We start from the raw sequence: 12,431 nt of genomic DNA on the forward strand, positions 1-12,431 counted from the left end.
TAAATAACTTTAAAAAAAAAAAAGAGGAAGAGGTCGTTAAGGGTGTGCCCGTCTTTTGGGGGGCTGTAGTTCACCCTGTAAGGGTTAAATTGTAGTGTAGGGCTAACGCTTGGCTTGAAAAATAACAGCTTGCTGTTGACACTGAAGGTTAAGCGGTAACAGCCTTGCAACACTGAAGGTTAAGCGATAACAGCCTCGCTTTGCTCTTGTAAACTAGCTTCATACTCTTGTAAATTAGGCCTCACCAATTAAGGAAACAAAAGTTCAAAGAAAAGAGCATCAGAGACAGGGTCAACGAGATCCACTGGTTGCAACTTAGAGGCAGAAAGTCTAAAATAAATACCTCATTAGGCAACTGTTTTTAACTCATCTGACAACTGTTTCTGACTCATCTGGAAACTTTCTTTGTTCTGTTCCCAGGTGATGATAAAACGATGTAATAAACTTTGTTGTGACTGTCACTGGTGCCCGTAGCATTCTGTTTCAGGAGTCGTATGGATGCAACAACCCCGCCAGTGGGCGTAGGATGCCAGAGAGCAAACACAGGAGTGGTCGAATTGGAGGCAGACCCCGTGAAGCCCCCCCATGAACGGTTGATGCAGGCGAAGGTCATCCGAAAATGCAACAACAGAGGGAAAAAGATGTCACTGGGAGGGGAGGTGTCAGCCGCACCCCAAGTGTCTGGCACCACTGGGGCACCGTGTACCAGTGTTGCCGAAGGGTCTATCACAGCCAGTAACTCAGAGAAGGAAGGGGAGCCCTGGCGCTGCCCGGTCAACTGCTCCCTCCCAGGAATCAAGGAGCCTGCACAAGTGGAAACACAGCTCAGGGCCGGGTTTGTCGAACAAACGTGGATAAACATCTTGCAAGAGAACGTTGTCGAACAAACGTGGATAAACATCTTGCAAGAGAAGCCAAGCACTCAAGAGAGGAGGGTTTGGAAAAGAGAAAGGTAGAAATTTACTCTGGGTGCCGGCAACCAGGGGAAGCAACAGGCTCGAGCTTCGCCAACCCACCTCTCCACTGCTGGCAAGATGGACACCCAGAGTTTTCTCGAGAGAGGTTCAGGGGGTACGTGCAAGAGAGCAGGCAGAGAGTGCATAATCACGGGTGGGGTTCGGTATGTGCTCAGCCCCTGGTCATGGGCAGGGAAGGGGACGTGGTGCATGCGGTCCTCTATAGGCATTCTGTTGCTATCAGGGCTTTTCTGGTCAGGCGTTAACGATGGTTTGGTCATTGTCAATGTCTCAAGATAGTGTAATAAGAAATAACCGTTGGCCACTACAGTTGAGCAAGAGGGCTCGCTAACACCAGCATCACTTGCCGCGCAGTCTAGCCTAAACCTTGCCCAGCCTTTAGGTCTGCACCCCTGCTTTCAGGACACAGAGGAAGGCCACCCACAGTGCACGAGAAAACAATCAGGAGCCCGGGTCTGGGACAGTTTGCAGGCAGCTGCCCTGATCTCTTCACAAAGTTAATGTCATAAACAAGGAATGAATGAATGAATATATAAAGGATGGGGGAATGAAACATGCAAATCTTGATTGGATCCTGGTTCAAAGAAAAAGTTAAAAGGTCATTTGGGAAACAATTGGGAAAGCGTGCATACAGACTAGATGTTAGATTATAGTACAGAATAATTGTTTGTTTTTCCAGGTGTGACTGATGTTTATGTAGAATGGGGTTCAGCAGGTTTTTTCTCTTTTTTTTTAATGTTTATTTATTTTTGAGAGAGAGACAGAGAGTGAGTGGGGGAGGGGCAGAGAGAGAGGGAGACACAGAATCCGAAGCAGGCTCCAGTTTCTGAGCTGTCAGCACAGAGCCTGATGCCGGGCTTAAACCCACAGACCATGAGATCATGACCTGAGCCAAAGTCAGATGCTTAACCGACTGAGTCACCCAGGCGCCCCATCAGCAGCTTTTTTCTTTAAAGGGCTATGTGTCCAGGGACCCCAAGACTACCCCCAGGTTCCCTGATTTGCTAGGAGGATTCATGGCTATGACTTATTATGGCAAAAGGATATAAAGCAAAATCAGCACAGGGAAAAGACTTGTGAAGTGAGTCAAGGAGGAAGCTTCCAGAAACTTTTCTCAGTGGGGTCACACAGAAGTCACTTAATTCCCCAGCAAAGAGCTGTGACACACATGGGAGATGTCATCTACCAGGGAGCTGGTCAGAGATCAGCACCCAAGGCTTTTACCAGGGGCTAATCACATGGGAACCCTCTGCCTGGCTTGTACCAAAATTCCGACTCCCAGAGGGAAAGCAAGTGTTCAGCGTAAGCCTGTGAAAATTAGCAAAGGGAAACCTCACTCAAATGGAGTCGTGAAGCTAGAAAGGGGATCGCTACCACTCAACTCCGATTACAGGAACAGCTGTCAGTTACAGACCCGAGAGGAGAAGATGTGCTTGCATATCTCCCACCAGGAATTGGCCACCTGTGCGATTCAGCTAATGAGAAATCACCATCACCATGAACTCAGGCTTTTCTCCAATGGACTTTTGTTCAGAACAGCCCCTTCCCATTTCCTCCTTCTTCCCCATGAAATAAAGTTTCTCTCCTCTGTTGGACTAGCGTGTGGGGTTTTTAGTAGCTTGCTTGTTCCCAGTTGTAATTCTCTGCCATTCCTGAATAAACCCATTTTAGCTGGTAACATAATGGTTTTATTTTTAAGGTCAATGAGCCCATCGTTGATGCAAATGGTTTTGGCCCCATGAGGCACTCTCATCACATGGTGGTAGGAACCCTCTTGACATCCACGTTCCCAGACAGCAGCCAACCGTATGAGCAGGAGGTTCTAAGGAAAGCAGTCAGGACTTAAGTCAACTCTTTTCTACACAGTTGTAAGATGGTAAATATTTTCAGAATTATGGGCCAGACAACTGCTACTGTGGTGCAAAAGCAGCCATAGGCGACATGTAAATGATGAGCATGGCTGTGTTCCAATAAAACTTTATTTTCAAAACCAGGTGATACGTGGGGTGCCTGGCTGGCTCAGTCAGTGGAGCGTGCGACTCTTGATCTTGGGGTTGTGAGTTTGAGCCCCACGTTGGGCATAGAGCTTACTTAAAATAAAAAAAAAAAAAAAACAGGTGGTGTGATGGATTTGGGCCATGAACCATAGTGAAGTGTCGCGATATCTGGAAGTTAATTCAATAAATAAATAAGCATGCATAGTACATAAACAAACGTGGCAAAATGTTAACAAAGGCTGACATTGGCAAAGGAGGGGTCAGGAGTACAGGTGTGTGGTGCTGTATTTTTCCAACCGTCTCTATTTTTGGATATTTCCATGAAAAAAGTTGGGAAATATTTTAGAAACTGGCTTTAGAATCAGAATGTGCTTTTCCACCCGCTGTTTAGGTCCCATTGATAAACAGTGACGCAATGAACAAGACAAGGTTGGTCAATGAAGTCGCACATCCATGCACTATCCAGACAGAAGGCAGGAGACAGCCAAAACCTGAAGAAAAGGACAATTTTTAAAGAAAAATTTTAGCATTCAACTTGGAAAGACAGAGGGAGACAGAGCACGAGCAGGGGAGGGGCAGAGAGAGAGAGAGGGAGACACAGAATCCGACAGAATCTGAGCTGTCAGCACAGAGCCTGACGCGGGGCTCGAATCCATGAACCATGAGATCATGACGTGAACTGAAGCCAGATGCTCAACCGACTGAGCCACCCAGGCACCCCAAAAAGAACAATCTTAATAAACACATAGTGTATTTGTGAGGCGAAATTTCACCAACATCGTGCAATGAAGTGCACCAATGTATAATTTTAAAATAGGCTTTACCATATATACAGCTAGTAGATGCTGGCATCTAATGAAAGGTTTGCATCAGTGTACCAGTGTACCAAAAAAATAAATGTGCTCTGTCCTAATTGCAAAATTATCCCTCTTTAGGAAACTTTTCAGTTTGCTGTGCATTGCAGGCAAGAACTAGCAATGGATACTTAAAATTAGAGGCAAAGTATGATAGGGACCATGATATTTGCATGATCTCATAGGTACTTGGTGGTTACAATAGGAAAGTGGTAACTTTATTCAGGATGGAAGTCAACATCACCAGCGATGAAACACACAGATACCAGGTACCTTTCCTAAGAGGCACTGAAAGGGCACAGCATCACTTTGGTGGTGATGAGAGAAGAACCCTCTAAGGGCCTGATTTACGAGGGGGGACCAGTTTAGATTTCTCAGTCAGCACGACTGTAGGAAAAGTGTGTTTGGACCCAGAGCCTGATTTACAGCCCGCTGCCCCTGCACCGGGTGCCTGCTCTGGGAATGACTACGCTAGAGGAAGACCATCTCGTCCTTGACATACCGATCAACTTTCCTGCTCCCCACGTTCCTTTACGACAAAACCCGTGACTCCTGCCTACACGCGGCTCTACGATCTCCCGAGCTTTCACAGGATGTCAAAAAAGTATACAAATGTGGGGGCTCCTGGGGGGCTCCATCGGTTAAGCCTCCAACTCTTGATTTCGGCCCAGATCGTGATCTCACAGTTTGTGAGATCGAGCCCCACATCAGGCTCTGTGCTGACAGTGCACAGCCTGCTTGGGATTCTCTCTCTCCCTCTCTCTGTCTCTCTCCCTCTCCCTCTCTCTCTCTGCCCTACCCTCCCTCAGGTGCTCTCGCTCTCTCAGGATAAACATTTTAAAAAAGCATATAATTCTGGTAAAAACTGCTCATTCTCCAGAGCACTTCCTTCCCTGTGAAGACCGTGTTTTCCGGACAGCTGTCCTAACCCTGGTTCAAAGAAAACTCTCTTTCTTTCTTTTAGAGATTCTAACGTTTTGTTTGTCTTGTACCCACAGTGGTATTCCTGCTCAAAATGCATAACCTCAACCTGATCATGAGGAAACGTCTGCCAGGCCCCAATGAGGATCAGTCCTCAAAAAAGGGCATCTATACTCTAAAAGTATCAGGGCCCTGGGGCGCCTGGGTGGCTCAGTCAGTTGAGCGTCCGACTTCCGCACAGGTCATGATCTCACAGCTCGTGACTTTGAGCCCGCATCGGGCTCTGTGCTGACAGCTCGGAACCTGGCTCCTGCTTCGGATTCTGTGTCTCCCTCTCTCTCTGCCCGTCCCCCACTCGTGCTCTGTCTCTCTCAAAATAAATCAACATTTAAAAAAATTTTTTTAAAGGAAAAAGTATCAAGGTCCTGAAAGACAAAGGTCTAAGGGCTGAGTGCCCCCCCCCCCGCCATGTAGGAGGAACTTGGATCAGAAAGATAACTTCATGGGGACAATGGTGAATGAGTCAATTCTGTGGGTCAGCTTGTTTGCTGTAAACCAACAGTTATTTCCTGCTTCTGATAACTGCTATTTCTGCTTAGGTACAGTGCCAACACTTAGGGAAACTGCATGCGGGGTTTACAGAAACTATACAGTTTATGGACCCTAAAATTATTTCAGTGTAAAAAAGTTTTAAATATTAGAAAAAGAAAAAAAAGAAAGCCTGATGGGAATTCAGGGAACAAATGTTTTCCAGCTTCCATACACAGTACCGCATGAGGTCTGCCCGCAAAGGCAGAGCCCCGTCTGTCTATCTGCCCACACCCAGCACAGGGTCAGGTGGTGACAGTGTGTAAGAAGAGCTGTGAACACCTCACTGGGTACAAATTAGCAACAGGAGTGTGCTTGTGTGTTCCACAAATAATGAGGACCATTACATTGCCATACAATATCACGTGGACCCACTTCTCATCCTTGTCCCGCTTGTGTTTTGTTTTCTAGAACATAGAAAAACCAGTGTTCGTGGATCGTGTGTGTTTTCCTAAGTCTTGGTCTTTCAACTCCAAGCTCAACTTGATGGAAACAGACAGGCCCTGGAGCGTGTGTGCGACATCTGTGAAGCGTGGTCGTGCATCTGTGCTAGTGTAAGGGTTAAATTGTACTGTAGGGCTAACGCTTAGCTTCAAAGGTAACAACTTTGTTCTGACGCTGAAGGTCAAAAGATAACAACCTTGCTTTTACTCTTGTAAATCATACTTCATACTCTTGTGAATCAGGCTTTACCAATGAAGGAAACAGAACCTCAAAAAAGAGCATCAGAGACAAGGGCGAGGAGATCCACTGGTTGCAACTTAGCGGCAGAAAGTCTAAAATAATCACCTCATTCGATAACTGTTTCTGACTCATCTGGCAACTGTTTCTAACTCATCTGGGAACTGTTTCTCTGTTCTGTTCCCAGGTTATGATAAAACGATGCGATCGGCTTTAAAAACTCTGTACCCCGGCTATTCGAGCCACACTCTTATCCAGAGTGTTGGTCCCGATCGGTCGGCCACACTCTTATCCAGAGTGTTGGTCCCGATCGGTCGGCCTTGCCTCTCATTGTCATAAACTTTGTTGCAACTGTCACTGGTGCCCGTAGCATTCTGTTTCAGGAGTCGCGTGGATGCAACATTTGGTGCGTTGGCCGGGAAAGTTAAAGGTCTGAAACAGGGCCCTTTCCTCGGATTGTTCCGCCAGAAAGTTAAAGGTCTGAAACAGGGCCCTTTCTGCAGATTGCTCCGCCGACCCCTGGGAAGAAGCTCGGGATTGGGAGAGGTAAGGAATTCTTGGGGCGCGCCATTTGAATGACTCAGGAGGGTCTGCTGGACACGGCTATAGACCCAGAGTCAGGGATCCTACCGGGACGCCGGTGGACCCCATTTGGTTTGGTTTTTGTCAAGAAGGATCCTATTTTCAGGTGGCTGCCACGGCCTACTGGCCTTGAGATCTCAAACTTGTGTTTTCTCCGTGTCTTAATTGTCTTCTTCCTGTTGACTGTCTGTGCGTCCTTGTTAATTTTGCCTATCTTTGTCATGGGTCAAAATCAGAGTACCCCCACCCCTCTGAGTCTATACTAACCCATTTCCAGGACTATAGGAGAGCTGCCCCAGTTTTCGGCCTCCACGTTAAGAAGCCAGTCCTTCGAACTCTCTGCGAAGTAGAAAGGACGAGCTTTCAGGTGGAATGGCTTCCACAGGGGACCTTTGACCTTACTTTGGTATATAAGGTTCATGATATTGTCTTTTCTAGACACAAAGACCAAATCCCATACATTGGGGCATGGAGAACCCTCATTGAAAAACCTCCAGATTGGTTAAAACTTCTCCTTCCTCTTCCCCCTTGCCTCCCTAAAGTTCAGGCTTTTAGTACTCAAAGGCAGCCCATCTGGAGCTCAGAATAAGAATCTTGATGGGACTAAGCGGCTGCCCCCTCTGCACTCTTGCCCAGAAACCTTGGCAATGATCCCGTCCCTCTGCTCTGATCTTACAGACATTCCCTTACAGGACCCTGATATCAGCATGTTTTCAGACGGCAGTAATTTTGTGTTTCAAGGGCAAAAGGATGCCAGCGCTGCAGTGGTGACAGACCATGAAGTTTTATGGCCACAGACCCTTCCCCCAGAAACTTCAGCCCAGCACACAGAGCTCATCGCACTAACGAAAGCCCTAAAACTTGGAAGAAACGAGTCAAAAGTGCCTTGGAGCTACCAATCTTGACAGAGCCCTTGCTTCCACCGGAGCTCAGTTACACTCCTAAAGATTTGCAGTGAATTTCCAGAAAAGGGGGAAGTAAGATGCCGGGACAAAAGTGGTTTCAGGATCCTGAAGGTAAGATACTCTTCCCCGTGGCACTCGGGTGACGGGAGTGCTGGAGAAAAGAGAGACGCTCTCCTGCTCCAGGAGCCTGTAAATCCGGGACCATTTCAGACCTGAACCCACAAAATCCTTGGAGGAAGACAACGGCTTTCTTTGTTGAATTGGATGAATGCTGTGAATGGAACATCCCTGCCCATCTGCCGAGCTTTTCATGACTCTAGGACACAGGTGGCTCAAATGGACAATCCAATCCCACAGAGTTAAACCTGTGTTCGGTTTGGGGTTATGGGTTGCCCTCAGTTCCCAGGGCAGCAGAGGCACTGTCTGTCTGTGCCCCGTCTCCTTCCTCCACCCCTTTGTCACCAAGAAGCAAGGAAAGAAAATCTCTGTGAAGGTTGTAATGCTTCTAAGACTGTTGATGAGATGTGTGACTGTTTAAAGTAGATAAAGCTTGTGATTCCCACCCTCCTGTGACATCAACACGCAGCCGCTGGTGATGAGGGAAGGAAGGAATCCAAGTTCACGTACAGGCTGGGTTGCATAGGTCGCTGGAGGGAATGCCCACGTTGTGCCCAGGCCAGCCCAGTGTGGCTGCGTGTTCAGAGCTGCACGCCTGTGGCTGGCTGACGGTGGGCGTCTTAACTCCACTGCTAGGCACCATCACCTACTCCCCATGGCTGTCCGTGCCTCTACGCCAAGCCACCGAGGGCACTTTGTCTCGGGAGAGAAGGAGACGCTAAGCCTGGCAGGAGAAGTGTGTAATTTAGAGAAGGAACCAGAAAGTAGGAGACAGGTGTGTTGAAAGTAGAAAAAGAAAGGTGGTGGGCAAGAAAAGTGGCGGGATGGAGGCCGGGTCTAATGTACCGGTGCTGGGAAATCTTAAGTGGGCTGGGCTTCCAGCTCTAGGTAAGAACCAGGAAGGCTGGATAACTGAAGGTGCCATGGCTGGTGCTTAAATTTTCTGGGTTTATATAATGGTAAGTGTGGGAGACTCATGGGGGACTTTATAAATGTGGACACAGGGACCAAGAACAAAAACTGGCTCAGAGTTTATTCTCTTGGTCCCCCTGGCTCATATCACTGCTCACCACCGTAGCTGGGCCACTGCTATTGTTATTTCTCGGGTTAACTATTGGCCCGTGCATTATCAATCGATTAGTACCGTTGTCAAAAGGTGAATTAATAAAATAAAAATTATGATTAGGTCCAACTATGTCCCCTTAGTTCCTAATGATGAATCAAGGGATTGATTCACTGACAAGAAAAGGGGGAAATGTAAGGGTTAAATTGTACTGTAGGGCTAACGCTTAGCTTCAAAGATAACAACTTTGTTCTGACACTGAAGGTCAAAAGATAACAACCTTGCTTTTACTCTTGTAAATCATACTTCATACTCTTGTGAATCAGGCTTTACCAATGAAAGAAACCGAACCTCAAAAAAGAGCATCAGAGACAAGGGCGAGGAGATCCACTGGTTGCAACTTAGCGGCAGAAAGTCTAAAATAATCACCTCATTCGATAACTGTTTCTGACTCATCTGGCAACTGTTTCTAACTCATCTGGGAACTGTTTCTCTGTTCTGTTTCCAGATAATGATAAAACGATGCGATCGGCTTTAAAAACTCTGTACCCCGGCTGTTCGAGGCCACACTCTTATCAAGAGTGTTGGTCCCGATCGGTCGGCCTTGCCTCTCATTGTCATAAACTTTGTTGCAACTGTCACTGGTGCCCGTAGCATTCTGTTTCAGGAGTCGTGTGGATGCAACACTAGGAAGCGTGTGCATGACGTGCAGGGAAGGTGAATCAGTTCCCCGGGGGCCGCCAGAACGAGGCGCCATAAGCTGGAGGCCAGAAGTCTGAAATCCGGGGGTCGGCAGGGCCATGGCCTCCTGGAAGACTCCAGAGGAGGATCCTTCCTGCCTCTCCCAGGCTCCTGGCCGTGGCTTGTCGCTGTACTGCTGCAAGCCCCGCCTTCCGCATCGTGTGGCCCCTCCCCTGTGCAGCTGTTTCTCCCCCTTGCTGTTCCTCCATCTGTCTCTCTGTGTCTTCTTGTTTTCTTACAAGGACAGTCACTGGATGTAGGGCCCAACCTCCCTGATCCACTAGGAATCTCTCTTAACTAACGACATCTGGGAAGACCCTATCTCCAAATTAACATCACACTGCCAGTTTCCGGTGCACGTGACTTTCAGGGAGCTGCTAGCCATCTCACCACAAAAGGGGCAAAGAAGATAAGAGAAATAATAGTCACTGCCATCTAAAGGCCGACTAGTAGGCGCCTAAGACTTTATGCACACCCTTCGTAAACCTTAAAGCAATGCTTCTAGGGAGGCGTGATTTTTGCCATGTTACTTGCGAGCAAATTGGCTCGCAAGTTATCCTTCAGCCCAGAGCCCGTAAGAGACAAGGCAAAGGATACGTCCAGGCTGGCCCGTGGTGCCCAGCCTGTGAGAGTCTCGCATCCTAGCTGGGACTGCTCCACAGGTGATCCGTGTGTGTGCCCTCCAGGGGACCCACATCCTCAGGAGGGCTGGTGTGGCTCTGTTGCTGCCACCTTGAAATTCTTCATATGTTTTTATGTTTATTTTTGAGAGACAGAGCGAGAGCGCACAGGGGAGGGGCAGAGAGAGGGGGAGACACAGAATCCGAAGCGGGCTCCAGGCTCTGAGCTGTCAGCACAGAGCCCGATGCCGGGCTCGAACTCACCAACTGTGAGATCATGACCCGAGCTGAAGTCAGATGCTTAACTGACTAAGCCACCCAGGCACCCCAAATTCTTCATATTTTCTGAACAAGGGGCCCAAAGATTCACTTTGCTCTGGGCCTGGCCAGTTAGACAGCGAACTGGCTCTAGATACTGTCACAGCCCAGCCCCCTCCTCCCAGACCCCACCCCCCTCACCGGAGCCCCGCGCCTGCTGCCCACAGACCTTCTCTCCGGACTCAAACTCATTCACCCCTGTTTCATACATATGCATCTTCCTCCTGTGTATGCTCTCAATTTTTTGTTATAGAAAATTAGGGAAATAAGGTTAGAGGAAGGAGCCAGACATAGTCTCATGATCTAAAGGAACAGCTTTGCACACATCTGCTTATTCTTTTCTGTGCATGAGACTTTTGTTAATTACATATTAATTAATTAATAAAACTTGCTAATTATGTTAACTACACTCTATTGACAGTTTTGAAACTGCTTCTCAATAACATACCTAGCATTTTTCCCCGTGGCATTGGTACGTTCTCCAGAATATGCAGTATTCCAAAACAAAACAATTCGTTTTTTCTAAAAACAAAATTTGTTTAAATAAAACTTTGGGGGGTGCCTGGGTGGCTCAGTCGGTTAAGCGTCTGACTTCGGCTCAGGTGATGATCTCACGGTCCGTGAGTTCGAGCCCCACGTCAGGCTCTGTGCCGACCGCCCAGAGCCTGGAGCCCGTTTCAGATTCTGTGTCTCCCTCTCTCTGACCCTCCCCCGTTCATGCTCTGTCTCTCTCTGTCTCAAAAATAAATAAAGGTTAAAAAAATTTTTTTTAAATAAAACTTTGGAAAAATACAGAAAATCACAGAGAACTAAGTTATTAAATACTTGTATCCCACCCTCCGAGATGGCTACTGTTCACGGCTCAGAGAACATCCGTCAATCCCACGGCGCCCGGGCGCCACTGAGCCGCCGGGAACCGGGGTTGCCAGGGAGAAGCCTGGGACTGGTGCTTCAGCAATCAGCCGGTGGAGCCCAGAGCAGGGAAGTGGGGCCATGCCTTTCTAGAAGCGCTTCCTCCCACCTGCCCAGCCTCTTGCTATAGATGGCGGCTAGACGTTGCATTGCTTCTAAATTCTAGGAGGGAGATTTTTCTAAATTTTCTGTCTGTCCAGGAATTTTCCTTAATTCCTGGCATTGAGTTCTCCAACTCTGGTTTTATTTTTTTTTTTAATTTACAGAAGTGTATGAAAATGGGTTATTTATTTATTGCTTCCTATGTGACAGGTATGAAGGTGAGGAACAGATCATTGCTGCCTGTCTGCCTGCCGGGGATCCCACTAGAGACACAGGCGGTTAGTGAGAGGAGAGCCTCTCACGTGCCCAGGGCAGGTGCACCGGACGTACCCCCCACCTGGGTCCCGGCCTTCCCTCTGATTCTGCTGACGCTTCTCCACTTAGGAAACCCTCTGCCTGCATTCGCTTACAGCAAGGCCTTCTAAGATTGTATATCTGTTCCCTCCCTGGACGCGTCTCAATTTCCTGCAGCTCTCCCTCCATCCCTCCAGAGGGGCTGGGGGCTGGCTCCCTTCAAGGAGCTTGGAAGTAAAGCCACAGTCCACTCAGTTTGCAGCGTCCCCAGGTGGCCAGGCCTGTGATGGGAGGCAGGACAGTGCTGCACCTGTTTTTGGGTTTACCTTCGCTATTATTTCCCTTGCTGGCAAATTTGAACTGGTAGCTGGTAAATGCTTAGTTGAGTAAATGCTACATCTTTCCTTTTCTTTCTGTGATTTCTTTCTTCCTTCTTTCTTTCTTTTTTCTTTCTTTCTCTCTTCTTTCTTTCTTTCTTTCTTCCTCTCTTTCTTAGGATTTCTTGGGCTAGAATTTAATTAGCAGTGGATTCTGACGACAAATTTTTGCATGAGGGAACACAAGCAACTGATTAGCTCCAGAAACAGGCGTGTGGATCACCTGCCTGAGAACACAAAGAGGAAGGCAAAGGAGCTGTGTCTTGCTGAGGAAGAAGGAACCGTGAGACGCTGAGAAAAGAACACTTTGGCTTCCTTACGCTGGGAAAGTCAGAAACCTCACAGGCGAGGCTTCACAGATTTCAAGCTGAAGTGATGTCCA

Source organism: Panthera leo, chromosome C2 (assembly GCF_018350215.1).
Source record: "Panthera leo isolate Ple1 chromosome C2, P.leo_Ple1_pat1.1, whole genome shotgun sequence".
Taxonomy (NCBI): Eukaryota; Metazoa; Chordata; class Mammalia; order Carnivora; family Felidae; genus Panthera; species Panthera leo.